At 40.8% G+C, this 16,455-nt stretch overlaps 1 protein-coding gene across 8 annotated transcripts in view; it reads right to left on the reverse strand.

The window, feature by feature from the left end:
- The window catches only part of LOC100871176 (uncharacterized), a 204,197-nt gene that overhangs the window by 92,623 nt on the left and 95,119 nt on the right, over nucleotides 1-16,455 (reverse strand). Inside the window, exon 1 of one of the 8 annotated variants that reach the window (XM_086913466.1) lies at nucleotides 11,518-11,698. The exons of the other annotated variants lie outside the window; for them this stretch is intronic. The gene's annotated coding sequence lies outside the window, so the exon portion shown is untranslated. Of the gene's footprint in view, nucleotides 1-11,517; nucleotides 11,699-16,455 lie in introns of those variants that run through there. 8 annotated transcript variants of the gene reach the window in all.

Here is a 16,455-nt window from a genome sequence, read left to right on the forward strand (position 1 = left end):
ACGCCACGATCCTCGATATACCTCGGCTTTTCACGGTTAAGCGGCACGTGACGAAAAATGCAAATCGCAGTGAAAACAGAAATGGAGGAGGTGAAAGTGGGATGGAATGAAATTATGAAATCTCGTATATCTCGTTGATAGAAATTAACGTGCTAATGGAATCACGAAGAAAAAAAAAAAAAAAAGAAATAACTATCTTTTGAAACATTGTATCTCCAATCCTTCGTTTGTGCGAGAGGAAATATAAAATATAGAAAAAGAAGTTTGTGTTATACGCAGACAATACGCTCTATAATCGTCGAGGAGGGGAGAATCGATCGTTGGAGCCGCGAGACATGTCTCGAGGCGAGTCTCGTCCGCGTGACGGATATTCGAGCAACGATTCCAACGGCTTCCGCTTCTCGAGATTCTTTGGGGCAACGATAAAAGTTTTCAACGGGGCGAGTGGAGATGATCTTCGTCTCGAAACCGGATTACGGGGGCTGGCTAACGACGCCGCCGCGACGACAACGTGACGACGAAGCGGCAAACTATATACCAATATCGCTGACGCGAATTTTATCGTCTTTGAGGATGGTACACGGGTTAAACGTAGTCTAATACCTCCGTTATTGGAATCTTTGAGAATAAGATTTCGCTTCTCGATTTTTCGTCTCTCTCTTTCTTCCTTATCGATCGTTCGAGAATATCGTTATCGTTGGTTAAGGAAGGTTATGGAAAAGGTGTTCGTTGGAAATAAGTGAAATAAGCGAGGAAAGAATTAAACACTCGCGTTTATTATTTATTAAAAACGATCTTCCGGGAATATATTAAAAAATTTGAAAAACGCGCGAATTTTTATCCGCATCCCAACTCATTTGATCGGTGAAAATCTATGGAAATCTACGCGTGTATATATATTTCGATTTTTCGAAATTTTTTAAAAAATAAATAAAACCAACTTCCAAATTGGAGAGAGTACACGGGAATAAACGGGTCCAATATTCCCCTCGAAAACACAATATCTTGTATTACGATGGCGATAAAATATATATATATAAAAAAAACAACTGTGAAAAAAGTAAAAATGATACAATTGTAACATCGAAAAAATTACATTTTGTAGTTTTGCATTGTGCGATATCGTTAACTGTAAAGAAATTTATGTTGTCTTTTATTTTTCCTCGAAGATTCTTCCATAAATAAATGATCTCGGGGGAACAAAATCAAGAGGTTAAGTTTGATCAAAAGGAAATTGCAGCCAGTTTGAAATCAGGTTGAAAGGTATATCTATCTGTCCAAAGGAATTATTTGTACGCAAAATTTCACAACGTCGAGAAAAAGTATCCACTCTGACTTTTAAATTTTTCAAATCGACATTAACGAAATCAGGTTTCATCCGATTACTCTACCATTTATCTTCCATTCAACATCCTTGCTAATAAATATCCTATAAGCCCGCGTGTCGATAAATCTACAATTTACGAAGAAGCAGGGAGTGCAGCGAGCCAACTGTATCCGAAGAAAATTTACAGTTCTAAAAACTCGTTAACCCACTTCAGAGATTTCTACAATTTTAAACAACCGATCAAGGAAAGAAAAAAAGAGAGAGAGAGAGAGAAGTAAGCTGTTGCTCTCTACGTTTCCACTTCGACCTAAACGTTGTTACAATCCGACCGAATACGATACGATAAAGCTAAAATGGCCGGCGTCGTAAATCTTTCCGAGCTGTGTGTTGCCCGACAAAACACACTGGAATGGAAAAGAACACCATGGAAAACCTTGTTAAATAATCACACGCGATAAAGGTTAAAGTTGCAACGATTAGTTTCTTCATTCTTCGTCCATCAGTGGGGCTGTTACAAATCGCTCTTAATTTTCGTTCTCTATTCTTTGTCGCGTTATTACTTATTATAAAGCTCAATTTGCACGGCTTGAAATTTCGTTCAAAATCAAACGAGGAGTTGGCAAAATTAATTTTCACTTCTATTTTCTTTATCCTCCCGCTATCTCACGTATTCCTATACGTTTAATAATAAAACAGCTAATTTTAAAATTGCAAGATTTAGAATTCTTCGACTCATTTTACCGCTCTATCTCAACGCTTAATTAACACGAACCGAAATTTTAGAATTGGCCCGAAAATTACTCCGAATCCCCTTTTCGACGATCGAACCTCGATTGCTCGCATTTAAATAAATTCCCCCTCCGAGCGAATATTTTGAGAAAAGGGGGCGAGAATTACATCAGCTCGAGGAGAACTGGCTTAACGATCCATTCTCGGCCTCTCATATTTTCTTCGGGAAGCGGTAAACTGCGCGATTCGAAGAAGAGGTGGCGGAGAGAGAGAGAGAGAGAGAGGATAGAAAATCCCCCGGATTTCAGTTGGAGAAACTTTTCTCACCTGTCGCGCCATACTTTACTCGGCCGACAGCGGCGCTCCATGACGACCGTACGGAAATAAGAGCGTCTAGTATTATTCGGGTTGGACGAGGAGGAACCATCGACGAACCGCGTATATAAAGAGAGAGAGAGAGAGGAATAAAGGCATACAGATAGTCGAAAGTCGTTTCTGCCGGGTGAACCGTGTCGGAGGGAATTGCAGAATAAACAAAAATGGATCCTCCTCCGCGCCCTTTGCCGCTTTATATAACCCGTGGATGGGAAAGAATCCTGAAACACGGACGAGCTCGTAAATCAAACCGTGTCTGCATCCACGAATATATATATATATATACACGAGAGCCGAATCCTTGCCTCTCCCCCTCCTTTAATCCCACATCCATTATTGGGTGGTTTTCTTCCCGGCGGAGAGGCGGCCATTACCAACGCCACTCGTCTTTCCTCCTCGCGACCACGCATTATTTCCTGTCGTGGCATTCGATGGGCATTCCGAACGTTTGATTGAAAATTTCTTGAGACTCTGGAATGGTATGCGCGGGGAGGGACGGCTTTATCCCCGGCGAAAAAGGAGGATGGAAGAGGAAAGATAGGGGAGGGATCGATCTGTTTAACATCGAAGACTATTCGAGGCTTGGCGGTTTCTCTGTGGAGAGAATGGACGCGCATTCCTAATCCGGACGAGTGGAGGGGAGGGGGTGCCGAGTTTAGCCCCCGCGATTTTTCTATTCCTTCTCTTTCGAGATCGAGGACGAGGATGGTTTCGAGGGTGGTTTTACGGTGGCGTGGCTCGATCCTTTGGGAAATATTGGATGAAAATTCGAAGGTGTTCGAGAATCTCGGGGAAATTAACTCGATCAGATGGAAACGTGGTCTCGTACGTTCGATATACTTTTGCCCGGTTGGCTGCGGTCGAAAAAGTCGAACCTTCTTCCGTGAATTTCTCGGATTAACGTGTAAAACTTTTGTACCTTGATATTTCACGTATCTTTATACGCGTGAAGAAAGAAAATTTGTCGAATATGTAGATGCATCCTCGTGCGTTCAATTTATTCTCTTACGTCGTTTCTCGAAACGGATAATAAAAATAATTTCAACAACGAAAAATCAAACTCATCCTCGCTCCAACTAATTTCATTCCATTCACGTTACAAAAATAATATTTCCATCGTCGATCTAAGTTCGATCTAATTTCAGATAAAAAATTTTAATTCGATGGTATATTATTCTACACTTTACAAGGAATCTATTCGTGAAGCGATATTTAAAATAAAATCAAACGAAGGGTTAATCGATCCGTCGCATTGCTTCGTTCAGAATCTTCCCGAGACAATACAATACAAATTTCGAACGTGTCCTCGATCGATTCCCTACCGAATCCCAAAATTCCGAATTAAAATCCAAATGCGTTCTAATAAAATTCGAAATGTCGTCGCTTCCAGAAACCGCGTATTACGGGGGAGGATTTCGGTTGATAGAGCAGTTAATCATAGCAATTATGCCTACTTTTAGCGTTAATCGGGCATCGGGTAATCTTGCACGAGATGCGGCTTGTCGCCAGAAACAATATGCCCGCGCTAATGGGCTTCCTATTACGCGCGAGGATAATCCAAATTCTCCGGATAATACTCCGCCCCGCAATTTCATTTTCCATTAACGGCGCGCGGCCGCCCGCGGATCGATCGCTTCCGCGATCGTTCCCGATACCGTTTTATCGCTCTCGGCCGCCGCCGATCACCCTCGATCGGCCCGCGATTAAACGCGTTCCGCTCGATCGAATTAGTTCAGCGGTCCCATCTTTTCCGCGCAAGTCCTTTCCAACAATTTTCAAGAATTTCCATGCTTTTTCGATTTATTATTGCTCTTCGAGTATTACTTGGTATCCGTTTGTGCATATCGATGATTTTCAGCGATTAATCTCCAAGGTGAATAGACGAGAGCAAAGCTTTTCTTGCCAGATTTTCAATTGATTATTTTTTGAGCGTTACATCAGATCCATCTTGCTATCCGTTTGTCGATGTCGATGATTTTTAGCGATTAATCAACGATCTTGAAATCGTGAATCGTTGAAAAGACGAGAACAAAGTTTTTCTTAGAGATTTTCAATTGATTATTATTCTTCCAGCGTTACTTGTCCATCTTAGTATCCATTTGTGCATATCGATGATTTTCAGCGATTAATCTCCAAGATGAATAGACGAGAGGAAAGATTTTCTTGCCAGATTTTCAATTGATTATTTTTTGAGCGTTACATCAGGTCTATTTCCGTATTCGTTTGTGCATATCGATGATTTTCAGCGATTAATCTCCAAGGTGAATAGACGAGAGGAAAGATTTTCTTGCCAGATTTTCAATTGATTATTATTCTTCGAGCGTTACTTGTCCATCCGTTTGGGTATGTCGATGATTTTTAGAAGACGTCTTTTTAGAAGTTTTTCTTTTCGATTTCGAAATCAACGGTTCGAATCTTTTGGAAAGTTAAAAGTTGTTGTGTTGGGATTAGGATTTCTCGGACACCCGGTACGCATGGATTGTCCTGTATATTTAATATAAAGACTAGGGAGGGAGGGGGTTGTCTCGAAGCGGGCGCGCATCCTGAGATACCAAGTTTCCAAAGTTAATAAATCATGCTTGTAATTACGAGTAATTTCGCCGATTCCTGCGGCGCATCACTTTCTGCTTCAACTTTTCGTATAACTGGCGAGGCAACTTGCTGCCGACCAGGAGAAGGAGAAGAAGAAGAAGAAGAAAAAGAAGAAGAAGAAGAAGAAGCTTCTGAGAGGAGCCGCGGCAGATGCAACAAACGAGAGGGGAAAAAACACCAGGATGAACTGTAATAAACCACGTAATCTTATATATATTTTAATTTCTCGTCTCATTTTCTTATCTCGTTTCTTATATTCTATTATCATTTATCAATGTTTTACAACAAAATTTAATATTATCGAGCTTTTGTTCATTCAAAAGCATCTTAATAACTCGTGATGAAAGAGAACTCCTACATGGATTAGACAACACCGAATTAATTTTCTCGTAGAGATTTTCAATACCTTCGAACATCTCTTCCAACGAAATTCAATACTATCGAGCTTTCGTTTATTCATCTTAATAACTCGTGACTACGCTTATCATTAATGGAAGAATCTTGTTGCAATTTGATAATTTTTACATATTTTAGTTTTCTTTTTGGATGTAAATGGTAGAACGATACGTGTTTCTTTTAAAATTTATAAATGCAATATAGATCTTGATATAAAAAAAAAAAAAAAAAGAAAAAAAACAAGACTGTAGAAACTTTTATTATCCATAAAATTCACGAGATACGTTCGAAACATCTAATAAAACACACCCGTAAATCTTCCGTAACGCGAGATCTCGAAACTGTGTACAATATCGACGTATCGATTTTTCCTCAACTAAAAGAAAGAAAAACTAAAAATCTACGTGTAACGTTTTTGTCTTTTCTTTTTCCCCCCTAAGTTCTATCGTAAACTTTCCCTCCAACACTTTCAACGGAACGAAAAATCAAAGACACGAATATCTCTTATGGTGGAATTTTTTTCTCCCGCAAGAAAACAAACTGAACATCTCAAGATAACTTTTTAATCGAGAAGTTGAATAATCGAAGTTTCGAGAAATTCTTCTTCTAGATCATCGCCCCGTTTTCATCGGTGTTCAGAAATCGTTCGGGTCCGCGAAACGAAAAAAATTTCGAAGAATAAAGAGAACGAAAGAAAAAAGAGACTCACCCTTGGTGATGGACGATCAAACTTCACACGGCAGCTTGTTAAAGCTCCCGTGGAAACGCGCTTCCGCTTCGGTTTAAACCGAATTAAACCAGGGGGCGGGAAACGAGGATTTAACTATCGGCGCAAGAAGTTTCGACCGGTGGGGAATTAAATCGAAGCTCGAAAGCGATCTTAATCGTTGACTGTTAATCACTCGATTCACCATCGTGGGAATCGAAACTTTCCAAATCGGTCGGCGAGCAAAAAAAAAGAAAAAGAGAGACAGACAGAGAGAGAGAGAGAGAGAAAGAGAGAAAAAAGGAAGAGGAGGAGGGTGATCGATGCCGGTTGAGGCGAAGAGTTAACGCGAGAGTTCTCCTGGCTTCGTTTCGAAAATTCGTCAGCTAACGAATAGGGGCTGCTTCCACCCCCTCTGGAGTATTTAAACCGAGACCAACGCCTGTCCGAAACTTCTCCCTTCTCTTTCAGTATCAATGCAGCTGGTACCGTACCAGTCGCGTGTTACTGCCTACGATTGATTCCCAGTCATAGGCCAGCCTCGGCTAATTAATGGCGCGCCCCTGTCATGGCGTCGTGATCACGGCTGCCTCGAAATTTGGAAAAAATTATTTATCGAACGAACGAGATTCGTGTGTATAGATCGACGAACGAGTTGTGTATGAGAAAGTTTTCGAAAAATAAATTTATCATAATTCGCTTACAGTGGTTACAATTATAAATTTTCTGTTTCTTATAATTGTCGTCTACTATCTTTGGAAAATTACGAATCGTTGAGTTACGAAAACACGTAGAACAAGTTCGTCAATTTTCGTTAATTCATTATATTCGAAAGGGGAATTGATTCGTGGCTGCGTTTATTACCTGTCAAGTAAATTTTTCCTTCGATATCGCTTTAAGATCGGGGGCAAATTTTATCTGCTTCAAGAGTTATTTATCGACGATGGCTCGTTGAAATTCGTTGTATATCGTATCGAGTCTGCGCGAGCCGAGCCAGGGATAAAATAATTCCATTGAATCCACGAATCTTTCGAAATCTTTTCGCAGAGTTCTTCGTTGTGGTTAAAGTAATTGCGATCTAAATTGCTCGTCCAACCGATGCAAAGATGCACGACTCGACTGAAACAATCCACTTTTGGAAAGGGGGGGAGGGGGGGGGGAAGAAAGGCGAAGCTCGAAAGGGAACGCGATAATTCTTAAGCGAAACGAACGATCTTTTTTCTTCTGATTCGATCAGATATACAATGTATGAGAGGAGGAAACAACAATTTACTTTTCACGCAAAGATATTTATATTCTCGATTCAATGGAAAGATAAAAAAAAATCCTTGGATAACCAATTTCCCTTTACACGAAGGAAGAATTTCGTGCGAACATCTTCCAGTATTTTTGAGTCAATCGAAAAAGAGAGAGAGAGAGAGAGAGAAACGAACAATTTCCTCTAAAGAGAACGAAGAGATAAAAAAGAAAAGAAGAAAAAGTCCTTTAAATTCTTAACGAACAATTCGCGAAAGAACGATCTTTTTCCTCGCTCGAAATCGAGAGTTTCGTTATTAAAGCGCGATCCCTTCGATGATCACAACGGTGCAAAAGCTGGAGTCGGGAGGAGAAGACACTATTAACCGGAATCGAGGTCGAAAACCGGGGGGGGTAAAGGGCAAAAACTAGAGGGGATCGAGCGGAACCCTATCTGCAATTGCAATCGATAGCACGGCCAGGCCTCAAGTTCTCGAGAGTACGATATTTAAATGTCAGGCACATAACACGCGTTCGCCACCTCTACGAGGGTGTACCCTAACATTTATACCTCGCCCTTGTACTTAGCGAAACACCCCTCTCCTTCCGCGCTATCTCCCTTTCCTCCACCTACGTCTCTTCTCTTTCTCTTCCTTCGTCGTCTATCAATCTTGCGTTTCGTCTTTGTGCACGCTTAGTCATACGATCGCCTGGTCAATAAAAAGAAGGATTTAACGTTACGTGAAAAGTTCGTTCACTCGGTGTGTTACAACAATTAGCTGTTTTTCTTTTATAAAATGCTTAATTATTAATATTTATCGATTATTACAAATATGGACTTTCGAAAAAAAGTTCGAAAGCAGAAGCTGATATACATTTTATTTCGAATCGACGATTAACAAGTAATCCGAGTAATGCTTGATTTTTCATATTTTTAGTTGTATTACGAAAAGGAAGAAGAAAGAGGCAAACGTCATTATTATCCACTTACAAGAGAAAGCGATCGAAATGCTCGGAAAGAAAAAAAAAAGGAAAAAGAGATCATCCTAAGCGCGCATAAACGCCACGGAGGCGCTGCAAACGTTACTAAAACTCGAGAGATTTCGATGGCAGCGCCACGGAGCTTGAATGGCCACTGGATCGTCCTCGACCGCGCGTGCGAGAAACGGCCAACGGTTTAAGATCGTCGCGTAATATGCAAACGTTATTAATCCGAGAATGGGCCACTTTAGGCCGTGAATGGCTTCATTTGGGGAAGCGTGGAACAAGCACGTCTCGCCACGCTTGTCGGCCGGCTCACCAACTTTCGGCTCACGCGACGTTAATGGCTCTCCTCCGTTTCCTCTCCTCGCTCGTTAACTGCTTAGATTCCACGAGGTGTGGAATTTTTTCTCTTCTTCTTTTTTTGTTTACCCTCCTTTACATTATCGAACAAGCAACTGTTTCAACGATTTAATCGATTTATAATCGATTTATCAAGTGGAAATTCAAGGATTAAAGAGATGGGGCATTTTCGATGGCTCACATCGATTGGTTTTGACAGTCTTCCTGGTATTTGCAAAATTTTTTCATTCCCAGAAATATATATTACGTCGTGTTAAAAAAAACGATATAAAATAAAAACAGTTGGGAATAAACATTAATTATAGAATATCTAGAAACATACATTGATTCTTTGATCGTATAAAGATTATATACTTTTTAATAATTATCAACATTAGAGAAAATCATTAACTTCAACTCGAATAACGAAAGAGAGAAAGAAACTGTTACGAAATACCTTCCTTTTTAAATCGGGCCATTTCTCGACGACGAAAAATTCCTCAACGTTATCAAAATTTTATCAAAACGAAAATACGCGAAATATGCTAATTGGAAAACTCTGTCCTTCTCCCCTCCCCTTAAAATAAAGAGCGTAAACAAAAAGGAAGAGAAAAGGAAAAATCGTGCACGAAAGACAACGGCGAGAAGTTCATCAACGTCAAAACACGAGTCAGACACGACGAGGGGGGACGACAACATCTTTTGGGAACGAAATTTCGCGGAATAAAAGGACAAAGCCGAAGTGGTGGTGTGTAAATGAGGTACGTCGACGCGAAAACTTGGATTCATCGTGCGGCAACTGCGGGGGTAAACACGCGCCCTCGCGCGGCCATTAGGTATTCCCCGTGTAGCTCTCGTTGCGAAAGGAAGCCAGCAGACCCAATTTTCCAACCCCTACCCTCCCCCCCTTGCCTCTCTTTTGTGCGACGCGACAACCTTCGAGTTAAGATCCTCGCAAAGGCGCGAGAGAACGCGTTATTAACTCGAGAGCGCGGAGAGAACGATGCAGGTCGCATGTTAACGAATAAATCTCTGGCGGAAACTCCGGCGGACCGACCCCAAGTTTCCGTTTCTCAATATTGGTTAATTAGAGGCGAGCCTCGAATTTTCAAATTTATCAAACTGTTATACGCTCGCGCGTGGGGTTTTATTTGTTAAGTGTTGAATATTCGCTCGGTCGAGTATTTCTCGGAAGGAGAAGAGAGATTTGAAATTTTTTTTACGAATATTCTTTCGGCCCAAAACAAGAATTCTGCAAGTCGACGAAGTTTGACGTTTCGTATTTTCCGATGGAATCATTTTTCAGAAGATGAGAATTTCGAATCGAAAGAGAGAAGGAGAAAAGAAATATATTCTTATTCGAAGTATCGGTTAACAGTCACGATAAAAGGAGGAACGCAAAAAAAAAAAAAAAAAAACATCTGTTTTAATCACACTTTTAAATTCAATCAAATTTGCGTCGTTAATCGACGAATTGATCGTTCCTAATTTTAAAAAAAAGGGGATAAAGGAAGCAACCCAACTTCGAACCAACTTCTCCAAGTACTAAATTTCCACCACAAAAACCTGTGCCTGCCACAAAATTAATTACTCGATCAAAGCTGACCCGGTACATAGTCAGGCTACAACAATAAAACTCAACAGCGAAACTTTTCGAATCGAAGTTGAAAGAGGGAGGGGGGGGGGACGATGAATAATCAGCCGGAAAGAGTGATCCTTGGGTCGTTTCGCATACGAACGAGTCCATAAAATATTTCACAACGGTCTGGTTACGCCGTAATTGATGCTCCCTCGAAAAGATCGAGCCGAGGCGGAACAGCGAGAGAAGGGAAGCGGAAATCGAGGAGGAGGGAAGGTCGTCATAAGCTGGAAATATTTTTATTCGATCCGAGGCCGAGTTTCGTAACTAACTGCTATATCGTCACGAAACTATATACCAGAGAAATGAACAGGTAAGCAGGTAAGTAGGAAGGAGTTTATAGGGCAATTTTATCTAATTTACGGTAAGACTGGTTTTTGGATAAATAATAGATAGCCAGTCACGGTATGTGTTAAATGACATTCGTGGGAAGGAAACTGAACACGCGAATTGCGTTAACCATAACGGTGTTGATTCTTGACTAGTAACGATAACGCACAAATTTCGCCCGTAAACGTTCGATTGTTAACAACAACGAAAAAGTAATTGGTAATGAAATGTAGCTTATACCTTTCTTTCTTTTTCGCGTGTCTTTCTTCGTTTTCTATCTAACGATTGTATTTATCATCGTCACCAATTGCCGACAGATAAATGCAAAACGTTCGATTATTAATAATGGAAAAAATATAAGTGGAAATATAACCTATATTCTGTGTTTCTTTATGTAATCGTGTTTACCGACTCGATTCGTGACAGGTCGGTAAAAAAGTTTCAGTTGCATAAACGTCCGATTAAAAAAAGTAACGGAAGAAACGATGGAAAATACAACCTATAAACTTTCTCCGCGTAATATCTTTCTTCCTTTCTTTATCCATCTTTCCCCCTTTCCCCACCCTCCTCATTTTACCCTCGTTATCACTCGAAAGGAATGAAATCTCGTTGCGTTTGCTTTATTAACGCGAAATACGGTTGGGAAAATAACAGGCAGTCAATTAAACGGGGTCGCGGCGGCTTGTTAGTCAAAGAAATGGCGGGGAATTGGTAGTTTTTTGCGAAGGCCGGCTCGAAATGATTTATAGTCGGCGAGTTTTTAGCTATTTCCACCCCGAAATGACAGGCCGGCTAATTAACTCCGCTATTGTTGCCCCATGCCCGAGGTCTATCCCGCGTGGTAGCAAAACTATTATTACTCACGCCACGTTGCTCCGTCGGTAATTAACGAACACAGTCCGAATATTCTGACACGGGAGGAGGAGGAGGAGGAGGGAAGAGGGGCGGCGGCGGATGACTCTGCTCTATCATGTTCTTCGCGTTTACACCGACTTGGCAAACGTTCTCCTCGCTTGTCCAGAAAATACGTTTCATACGATGTTTAATTCTGTACGGGTTATTGTTTCGTATGATGAATCCGTCCAATTTGTTTAATTTATTTTTTTATCGTATGATAAGGGGTTCAAGAATTTCGTATTTAAGAACGCTTTTTTTTACGATCATATGATCACACGTCAGAATTTTGTAATTATAGGATATTATAAGGATTGTTCAATTATACGTTACGCGTTACCTTTTTCATCTCCTTCTCGAAAGATTCAGATTGAAATTAGGAAACGCTCGCTTACCTGAAACAGAAAAAGAGAATTTTTACATTGTTATACTTTGATATATATTAATTAAGAATTTCTTGTGAAAATTCCCCGATGATTCATCAAGATCGTTGCAAAATTACAATAATATTATTATTAAGTCGAGTTGAAAATCAATAAACCAAAATCTCCATTCGTTTCCAAAACGTAAAACATACACCGTGCACATCAATAAAGCTTCCCTTACTTTCCTAACGAGCGACATCAGGTAACGATGATTTATACCTGCCGGATGTTACGAACGGCTTAATATAATGTGCCGTTGGGGGATTTAAATAATTAGTATAATGAGGTGAGCGAGGGTACCTGAACCGGCGACACCTCGCGTGCCTCGTCCGAAGACGTGCTCCGGGGAAGACCAGGGACAAAGAGGTGGTATTATACAAAGTGCGGTGTATACAGGAGGAGGGGGAGGAGGGGGCTAGGAGAGGAAAGGGTGCTCCAATTTCAAACTCCTGATGTCAAGGAGAAAGGGTCTGGCCAACCAACCTGGTTGGAGGGAACCTTTCTCGTATTACTAATTAATTATTTGCGGGCTTATACCGCGCCCTGTAACCAAATTTACATTATAGCGTGTAAGACCTTCTTGTGTGCGGGGAGGGCTTCTTGTGTGTGAGGCCGCCGTAAGGGGTTTTCAGGGTGCGCGAAAAAGCCGTTGGAGATACGAAAATTTGATCGAATAAGTAATAGTTGGTTGTGTGGAAATTTTAGACAGGCTACATTTAATAATGTAGAGTTTCACGAGACACGTCCTACTTTTACCATATTATCCAAATCAAATGTTTTACCAGTAAGACGATAACGGGCAAAAATTGAATCAGGTTGAAAAGTTTTACGAGTAAAAATTATTGTTATTTCGATGCATTGCTCCAAGCAACCAAGACGACGTCGAAAACGATTAACAACAATCGGAAAAATAAGCAAACAAGCTACGCTAAAATTTTCTCAACTATATATTCGAATTTCTTCTAAATGATAATAAAACTGACCAAACAATTTCGTAAAAATAATTCTCGCAAAAAAAAAAAAAAAAAATTCCAGGAAGAGGAAATACAGTCCAAATATCTAACGTCTTCTGACCGAGATCCGTCGTTAAATTCTGTTACGAGGCAAAACCGGTGACACGCGGATAATGCAAATAAAGAGGGGAGGGAGAGGGCGCGGCCGTGGAACGAAGCGCGCCGCGGCTAGAAGACGGTTTCGGAACCCGTGTCGGAGAGAACGTGAGAAAGATACGTGCCGAGGGGAGGGGAGGAGGGGGGTCAGAGGCCACCCGCTAAGGAGTCCTCTCTGGATACACCCTTAGTTTCACATGCCCGCCGCATTTCGGAAAACTCGAGCTCACCTCTCCCCCCCCCCCCCTCTCGCCCCGGCTTATAGTTGAAGTTTGATACGACGTTGACGGTGGTGGTGCGCGCGTTTAGCGAAACGGGGAGAGGGAGGGATGGGACCTGTGTGTACGCGGCATGAATAAAACATTTTCTCGAGACTCGTAAAACCTTGTGTTCCTTCCCCTTTCCCACCACGTTTCTTCTTTTCTTCCGCTTCTTTATTTCACCTTCTTCTTTCTTTCTTTCTTTTTTTTTTTTTTTTTTTTGGTTTTCGTTTTGGATTTTGGGCGGCTCTCGTCCGAGTCGATCCCGATGGCGGGGAGAGAACATCGATGCGGCAAAGTGGATGCGTGTTGATGATGAGGATGCGATGAAATTGGAGAGAGAAAATTTTGGATATCGATAAGAGATCGTTGCACAAGAGTTAAGGAAGGTTGAGGAAGAATTTTGAACGACACGATTAAAGATTACGATTAAGAGTGATCGGCTATCGTCAGGAAGATAATGGCAGGGGTTCGTTGCAAGGATAGTAAATTTCCTCGTCAAATTTCCCCTCGCGCAATTAACGTTTTATCAACGGAGACGTTCCGTGTACGTGTAAAAGTACGTGGACGCACACGCGCATCGAGGCATGTATCGAGGCCTCTCGTCGTAACAAGTGCCGCGTCAGGACGAGGCCGGCCAGGTTTCATCCTTTCGTAACGAGCATCGATCCCGAATTCGTGAAACGGAGCGGTGATTTTAAAGCTGACTGGGTGGGAAAAATCGTCCAACTGACGTTTGATCGTTAGTCGAAATTTTTTTGTTCAATCGGATCATCCATATCCTACAAGTGTCGCGGAACAAGTATTCTCATTAATCTTTCCCGTGAATGTCTACTTCGTTGGTGATGCAAATGTAACGAGCTCGTATGAATATTCATGCACGCCAATACAACAAATTTCTTTCCTTTCATTTAATAAATTTCCTCGCGATTAATTATACAAATCATCGTTATGCAATACGTAAGACGAGATAATGCAAAAATCTATTACAGCGTGAAAATATAGAGTTTAATTAAATCATAGTTTTGCACGGGAAATAAGAGTAAATTGGCTCAGAAATTATCATAGACAGAAAAATATTCTGTCACGTCGAGAAAACGGCCAATTAATCAATGGCGCGGCGAGATATGCAAAGCGCGCGAAATTCGAATCGAGTATCCATTGACCAAGAGCGGATAACGATTCGAGGGACGGCCAATCGTTCGCTTAATATCGCTTAATATCGTTTCAGGGGCACGATCTCAAGTTTTCGAGGGAATTCGAAGCTGGGGGGGGTTACAATGGGAATTATGGGCAGGGCACGGTTCAACGCCGCAGCTGCAAAGGAAACACGGTGAATCAAACTTAATAATGCCGGCGAAACACCTGTTTGCCCGCCCTCCACGCTTCCCTGCACTTCCCTCCTCTCGTCTCGTCGCAACGGGACTCTTCCCCGTAAAACATTATTGGCTTCGTTCTATTCAAATCCAATAATTTCGATGCCTTCACTTATCGGCCAATCATCCGTACACTTGTTTCGGTCATATTTTCGCAACGAAACGTTCCCTTTTTTATTTGCTTATCTTTCTGACATTTTTCTTTCATTTTTTCTTTTTTTTTTTTCTTTGCGTTATACAGTGAAACATTTAAGCGAGGTATAATAAAAAATATTTTCAACCCTACTCGACGTTGTTTAATTTTTAAGCAAGATAAGGAAAAAAATGGTTTTACGTGGTTTTTTTTTAAGGAATCGAATTAATCTTTTGAGTTATTTCAGCATATTGAGTTTAATTATCCATTGAAATATACGGATAAATGCCGAAAGGAAAGGAAACGCGAATTATTCTTAAAAGCATCCTCGAACGAATAACAAAGCGTTACTTGAAAAGTCGAAACGGGTAACGGTAACTCGCACCGTTGTCTTAATTGTAACATTTTGTTATCTGAAAAAAAAAAAAAAAAAAAAGAACCTTGAACGCTCGAATAACTTCCAAGACATTATTATATCGTGGAAAGGAAAGATCTCGCGATAACGCGAAAAATACACACTGTACGGAAATAAATATAAAAAAGAAAAAAAAAAAAAAGAGCGGCAAAAATAGAAAGCTTAAGATTACTCGAATCGCATGCATCGGTCACGATTTATCAGCGATATTAGCCCAACAAACGCGATAGTTCCTCGTGATACGATCATTCAATTATCCAAATCGTATCCAAATCGTATCTCTATATATTTTCTAAAGTACCTCGCGGCACGAAAACGTCGGGCGAAACGTCGAGGAAAAGGGAGAGGAGGGGGAAAAGAAGAAGAAAAAAAGAAGAACGAACGTATGCAAATTGGCAGCTCGAGATAGCGAGCAGAAAGAAAGTGGAGCATTTTTCGTGAAAAATTATTAAAATTCCACCGCCCCAGTAATATCAGCCGACAAAACACGCGCATATCTACCACTATTCACTTACTGCTGGTATTCAAAAATTGGCCACAAGGAGGCTACGAGTTCTCGCTACGAGTCAGGATGCGTTTTATTACGTTTGTCGCGTGTATTTGTTCACGTTTAAAAGACCGATATATTCGTATCTATGAATAAAAATTCAAATTCTCAATGTCGATCTTTCAATTGATTGCTTCGAAATATCATCGATCGAATTAAACTTCTTCCTTCGCACGAGAATTTGTAACAGGAGAAAGAAACGAATTATCATTGAATTGGACGTTGTCACTGGACGTTGATTTTGTTTCCTTTCTTGAACCACTACAGCGACACAATCGCTATTTTTCCTTTATTAAATATAATTCTTTCTTGCTTCTTACTTTCAAATTATTTCATCATCTATTTCCCAATATTATCAATACACCTTAACGGATAACAAACCAATGATCACCATTCGCAAAGTTTCGAAAGAAATAAACCTACGAAATAAACCCTCCTTCAAATTATCCTTCGACGAGCACCATGCGTTCGTTAAGACATCTCTTAACGACGATTCTTCGACTCCATCGTCGCAATATTATTTCGCGCATCTCACAGATATCTATCTCTGAAATTCAATTAGCCCATCTTCGATCTACCATCGAAACATCGCGGGTAATCTCGGGTTGGAAAGTTTTGCAGGCGTTTTCGTTACTTCTTCGAA

Source organism: Apis florea, unplaced genomic scaffold (assembly GCF_048593485.1).
Source record: "Apis florea isolate Af1SG1 unplaced genomic scaffold, ASM4859348v1 contig_3496_pilon, whole genome shotgun sequence".
Taxonomy (NCBI): domain Eukaryota; kingdom Metazoa; phylum Arthropoda; class Insecta; order Hymenoptera; family Apidae; genus Apis; species Apis florea.